Raw genomic sequence first — 6603 nt, forward strand, 5'->3', positions numbered from 1 at the left:
TTTTTTTTTTTTTTTATGAACACCTAGCCTTTATTCTCCACTGATTTCTGAATGCCTCTTCACTCTCTTGTGCCTGAGGCAGGATTAATTTTTCCTCTGTCCTTATTCTCATCACTTTGATCTGCACTTATTGCCTTAGCTTATGCTTATTTAGTTCCATACTGGTCTTTTGCTAAATCATTAATTCTTTGATGTTAGTGACTGTGCCTTCTGCGCCTAGCAGAAAGTTGTTCAATACATGTGTGTCATACCTAATTGAGTGGAATATAATGAAAGGCATAAATTGTAGGCTTCCGGTCAGCCTTGATACAACCATAACTTTCTCGGGTTCAGGAACAGTGTTAGTATCTCCGACAATGTCTGTCACCATCACTATGGCTTAGCAAATTGCTATCTAGGCATAAATTTAAGTTCCAACACTGATCGTAGGGCTTGTTTTTATACTTCTTGTTTTTATGGGTCTTATTCTTTCTGTGCCTCAGTTGCAAATATGTGTGGAATGAGAAATCTGAACCAGACAAACTGTGATACTTCTGCCTGTAACAGACCTCATGCTGTACTCATCTTTCCTACTGAAGTCAGAGTTTATATAATAATAGCATCACAATCAGCGTTAGCATCAGTATCAGCCTGTTTGTTGCTCAGTCGTGAGGACATAGGAGTGATGGTGTCTTACTGCTCATCTTATTTTGAGAGGTTTGTGACTATTATTTTGGCAGTAACTAATTTGGCACTAATATTACTTTCAACATATGTCTCACTTTGTTAGAAGGAAGGAATGGCTTAGCGTATAGATTTCCTGGGTTTCTTTGTTTGTTTTTGCTTTACTTACAAATTCCTGGGTTGTGGTAAATTAAAGCATCTTTTCTGAGCATTTCCCACACAGGAAGACATGCTGAACTTCTTTTCTGGCCTCCTGGACCCTCTCGCATTAATTTCCTTTAATTCTCATTAGCATGTTTCTGCTGCAGATTTCAAAGCTCAGAGAAATTCTTGCGCAGCTAATTTAACACCTGCAGGTTTTGAGAGTCAGTAGAGAAAGTGCATCAATAAAATAATGACTTGCTTTCTCAGAGCTTTTAAATGCAAACCCTTTAAAGGTTAAACTTTTGTTATGAATTCTATTTATGTTTTTGCATCAAGTCATATGTTAGTTAATGCTCTTGTTTTTTGCAAATGTGAAGAGATGCAACAAAATGTATGATGGGAACCGCTGTATTGGATACATGAACGGCTGTCCTTAAGAAAATATTCTGACATTGCAGGATGCGGGTGTGGCTTGTCTTTTTCTCAGCACCACAACCCATCATAGAAATCTCCTACAAGCCAGAAGGTGGCTGTGAATTGGAACTTCCAAGCAGGGCACAGTCTGAGGTCCTTTGGTTTGGAAATTTTCAGGCCAAGGCCAAAGTTGGGACGCTCTTGTACATCAGTGTGCATAAGGCCAGGGAGGATGGGTAAGAAGAAGTTGGGAAGCACAGATGCTCCCGGGTGGAAAGGGGGATTGTGTCCAAATAGACCTGTTGTAAGCTGAAAATATTGGTAAATATAAATGCACTGACTACACCTAGCCTATCAAACTCCACAGATTGACTGTGCAATGCATTGTAGAGGGACTGTTGCTTCCCTCATGATTCCGTGCCAGAGTGGGAGCTGCAGCTTACTGCAGCCAAGCGCCATGAGAGAGTAGCATACCACATCTTACTAGCCTGGAAAAAGGTCAAATTCAAATTTTGAAGCATACTAAAAGCATATTGCTTTCACACTATTATAAAGTAAAAATATCTTAAGTTGAACCTTTTTTTTGTAAGTTGAACCATTGTATGTCAAAGTCTGCACAGGGTTAGTGGGGCATGGTCACTCTTCATCATGCATACATTTAAGCTGCTTCCTCCACCCTCCAAAACCCAAAAAAGCCCAAGTGAGAGGCAGGGAGAGTTCTAAGAGCAAAGAAGAAGTTTCAAGTTCCTGATAAAAGGCGATATGGGCATGACTTTCTGAAGCTAAGTGCTTAAGAATCTGCAGGCCACCCTAGCACTGCTTTCACAGCAAGTCACCATGTGATGTCTTAGGAGCACCAGATCACAACCTTGAAATGACTTGAGACACTAACAATACATCTTCTTTGGGGATTTCTAAAGGCAAAGAATTTTTAGAAGTCTTCAGTGGGTAACAAGGACAAATGAGAGAGTGGGAGAAGAGCGTTGTATCCTAAGGCCCCCAGGGCTGACCAAAAGTGGAAAGAACATCTTAGGCATCCTCAGAGTATGACATGGAGGATTATTATAGTAAGAAGAGTGGTTGGGAGTCAGGGGTGTTCCCATTGGTTTGTCAGACATGCAGGGAAATACCCCTAAGGAGCAGGGTAGGAAACGTCCCAAGGGAGATGAAAGTGCTACAGTAAAGCTTCACATTATTGCTGTAGGACCATTAGCCCACCACCATGGAAGCCACCACAGAAATGACAGAAATGAATGGAGTGAGAAGCACTCAAAGACATTACGATCTTTCAGAAGACAGTTAGATGACATCATCTCCTGGGTTCCTCTTACTCTTCGTTGTCCATATAGAAGAATGAAACCTGGAAATATAGTGAGAAGAAAGCCAGAATAAGACCATTGCCCCATGCCATCCTCTAATAGTTGGAGTAGAAATAGAATTTCTGCTTTTAAGAAACTAGGAGAGGCATTATTATTTGGCTCTGAAATGTCCCCCCCAAAACCAAGTGCTCAATGCTTGCCATCCCAACTGGAGGCATTGTTGGGAGATGGTGGTACCTTAGGAAGTGAAGCCTAGTAGAAGAAAATAAGGTCACTGGGAGCATGCCTTTGAAGAAGATATTAGGATTTTCCCCACACTCCTGACCACCATGAGGTGAACTGCTTTGCTCCACCATACTCCCCACCATGATATGCTGCCTCACTGCAAGTCACATGAAGAGGCCAAAGGGTCATGAACTGAAACCTCCGAAACAAGGAAACACAATAAACCCTTGTTCTTTTCAAGTTTATTATCTCTTTAATTTTGTCATAGCACCAGAAAGCTGACTAACACAGTGTTCAACACCGATGATGAAGAATATTGAGGACTGAAAATACAATATTTGATCAAAACTTTAAATCTGTTGGATCTCTAATAACTATACACGAGAGAAAGGTTTACAGTTTTCCCAAGTTATGGCTCAGAAGATAGGAAGAAGATTCAACAGAGCATGGCTGAAGGCCCTGATGAACAATTCAAGCAGACAGAGTTCCAGCTGCTTAGCAAACTGTGTGTTCAAAACTCATGATAATTATGTCACTGGGATATGAGGAGCAAATGTGACCACTAATAAACACATAGGCTTAGCAAAAGCAAATGTCCTACAAATTCTCCATGATCAAACTTTTCTTTCCCCAGTGTCTGACATATGTGACAGCTATTGAAAAAAGACCCTGCCCACTCAATAATCCCTTCACTACCACATGGCACCGCAGATATGTGCAGGATTTCCCTCCAATCCTGGTACACATAATTTCAAGAGCCCAAGAGAGAAGAGTCCATCTGCCAAGGCTGAGACTCTAGGGGGTGCAGCCTTCTGGGGAAGCCCTAAGAGTGTCATTTTTAATCTACTTCCATGTCTTTCTTTCACAGCTTGCTTTTCCTGATACACTAATTTTCCTATTTCTAGCTTTTAAATTGTTTTATGAAAACACTTTTATACTGATTTATTCATTCTTCCTCATATATGATATAAAAGCAATGTTTCCTGGTTCTCTTATCTTAATTCTACTTATTCTATTTTTGTTAGGAACACTTTTAAAAGTTTGGGTAATCATACAAACTAATCTTTTCTTTTATCATTCCCAAGCACTGTAGTCCAAGGTAGTCTCCTTTATTGTCTTGCTTGCTTCCTGAACTTCCAAATGATATTCAATTGATTCTATTCTGTGTACTTAGGCCAGTCTAATTGCTGCTTTTGTTCTAAATTTTGAGACAAGCTTGGTAAACTGGTCCTTTATATATGGAAACATAGGTGACATACTTGTGGGAAACTTACTTGTCCATAAAGATATTTTGCTTTCTTTCTTCTCTCCTTTCTTTTTTCTCTTTCTCTTTCTCTTTCTCTTTCTCTCTTTCTCTTTCTCTTTCTCTTTCTCTTTCTCTTTCTCTTTCTCTTTCTCTCTCTTCTTTCTTTTCTTTTTTTATTGTCCTTTCTTTCTTTTTCTTTTTCTTTCCTCTTTTCTTTCATCCTTCTCCCCCACATTCTGTTGTTAGCATGGCGGAGTATAAAGCTAAGAGTCACAATAATTCCCACTTGGAATTTTGAATGTGCTGTTTTTCTATCTAGAGCTCAGTGTTCTGCTTATTTTTCCCTCTGAGTTACTTCCCTGTTTCGGCTCCAGAATTTAAGAATGCTGTCTTCATCCCAAAGCTAGGAAATGTCAGCAGGATAGATCTAGGTGAGCTGTTTCCTCACTAATTCTTCTCCATAATCAGCAGATACTCAAGAGTCATGTCTACCATCAACTAAGGCAATTGTGTATTCTGCCTTTAAAATTTACTATCTCATTCTTTACATGTGTTATTTGCAGTGTTATACTCAAAATTTTATCTTTAAATTATTTTTTTATCTTTCAGATTTATTTTATCATTTAAAATTTATTATTACAATATTTTAATTCCATTTGTATGAAAGAAGTTTATTAGAGTGCTCTTAGGCCTCCTGGCTTTGTTATCGTGTCACTCTACTTTGCACTTGCATGTCTCCCTTAGCTTTTTGCCCTACATTCTGAGAGATTTCTTTGCCCTTATTTTCCAGATCAATAACTTGATCATCTTCTTTGTCCACTTTATTATTCAACCTATCCAGTGAAATATTTTATCTTGCATTAGCTTAATTAAAAAAAACCCTTTCTTATTTTCTGCTTGATATCTTTTCAAAAGACTTTACTCTTGATTTGTGTTTACAATTTCTTCTCAAACCTAAGGGCAGAATTATGAATTCTTTAAGAAGTTCTCATCTTCCTGGAGAACATTTTTTTCCCTTCTAGGATTATGTATTATTACACTGACCCTTCTATTTCTATTACATGTTTCTTTTTTATTGGCTTGTATATTTCTTTATAAATTACATTTTTAAAAACAACTTTGAAATGTGTAAGTAACTGATGTATAATTCCTTCCCCTTTGTGTCTCTTTCACAGCTTGGTCTTTAAATAGAAGAACCAAATTGACCTCTGTCAGTAAATGTAATGTCATGGGTCCCATTGTCATGTTTGGAAACAGGAATAGGGTAACAGGCTGGGTACCCACATACTTGCCAGAGCACAGCCCTCTAGGAGGGATGCTGCTGTTTCTCTGCAGTTTCCAACACAGTCACCTGGAGCTCCTTTAGGGTAGATGAAAGATTATGTAAACTATTTTTTATTTCTCCTATTAAAAGTTGGCATTGTTCCCCTTTGGGGCTCTGTGGCTGCTTTGCCCCTTAGAATATAGCGGAAGTGATGCTATTGTTTTGGGGCTTGGGTTAACTCTCACTCCTTGTCTTTGCAATATTTGATCTGAGGAAAGTCAGGCGACATGTAGAAGTCTAACTACCTTGAGGCCACCATAGTGTGAAGAACACCAGACAAGCACATGAAGAGTATGTACAGAAGAAAGGCGCTTGGCCAGACCTCAGGTGTCTTAACTACTTGGATAGCTTGCACCCAGGCATCAGGCATTGTGAACGAGGAAAAAAAAACTTCAGATAGTTCCTCCAGCTTCAACTCATCTACTTAGATGAATAAGAAAACCATCAAGCCAACACCAGCAGATGCATAAAAAGCATAAACAATTACCTTGAGCCAGTTTAGTTTAGAGGGATTTGATACAAAGCAAAATTTTATCATGTATCTTTTGTGTACCAACAGGTCCACTAATTTATATAGTGGTGCTCAAGTTATTTTCTGAAGTAAAAATCTGTAGCTCTCAGCAGCTCCAGTTAAGGAACAAGAATGTACTAGTAAGGTTTTTAAGATTCAGTTCTTCAGTAAAAACCTTGAAGATGACTTCTAAGTTCTTTTTTGTGTTTGAACATTCCAACTTGAACCCACTCTCATTTGCTCCACAAGGACCCATAGGTGCCTCAGACTGTGACTTCTGCTAGATGCTCTCTTATAATGAGGTAAAATCTCATACACTCCATATTCTCTTCAAAACTTGAAAATTACTAATGGTGTCTATTTCTTTTCTCTCTTCTGTTATGTGGTAGTGGTGGCAGTGGTAGTGGTGGTGGTGGTGGTCGTGGTGTGTGCGTGTGTGTGTGTGTGTGTGTGTGTGTGTGTGTGTGTGTGGTTTCAATGTGGGAGGAAATAGAAGTAGCAGTAAATATTTAGGCTGCCATCTCAAGCCAGGAAACTACTACATTCTTAAGCAAAACACAGTGATAGTAAGGGTTATCTTGTATCTTAGATAGTTTTAGTACTTAAAAAACAATAATGTGCCACCTACTAACATTCTATAAAATAATCATCTGGAGAAAATTCATGCAAACGTATGTCAAAATGAACACTGCCAAAGAAAAGTGGTAAATTCCCTAGGATTGTCAAAATTTGGCCTCATATCTCATATTCTGGCTTG

This window comes from Octodon degus, unplaced genomic scaffold (genome assembly GCF_000260255.1).
Source record: "Octodon degus isolate 3935 unplaced genomic scaffold, OctDeg1.0 scaffold00219, whole genome shotgun sequence".
Classification (NCBI taxonomy): domain Eukaryota; kingdom Metazoa; phylum Chordata; class Mammalia; order Rodentia; family Octodontidae; genus Octodon; species Octodon degus.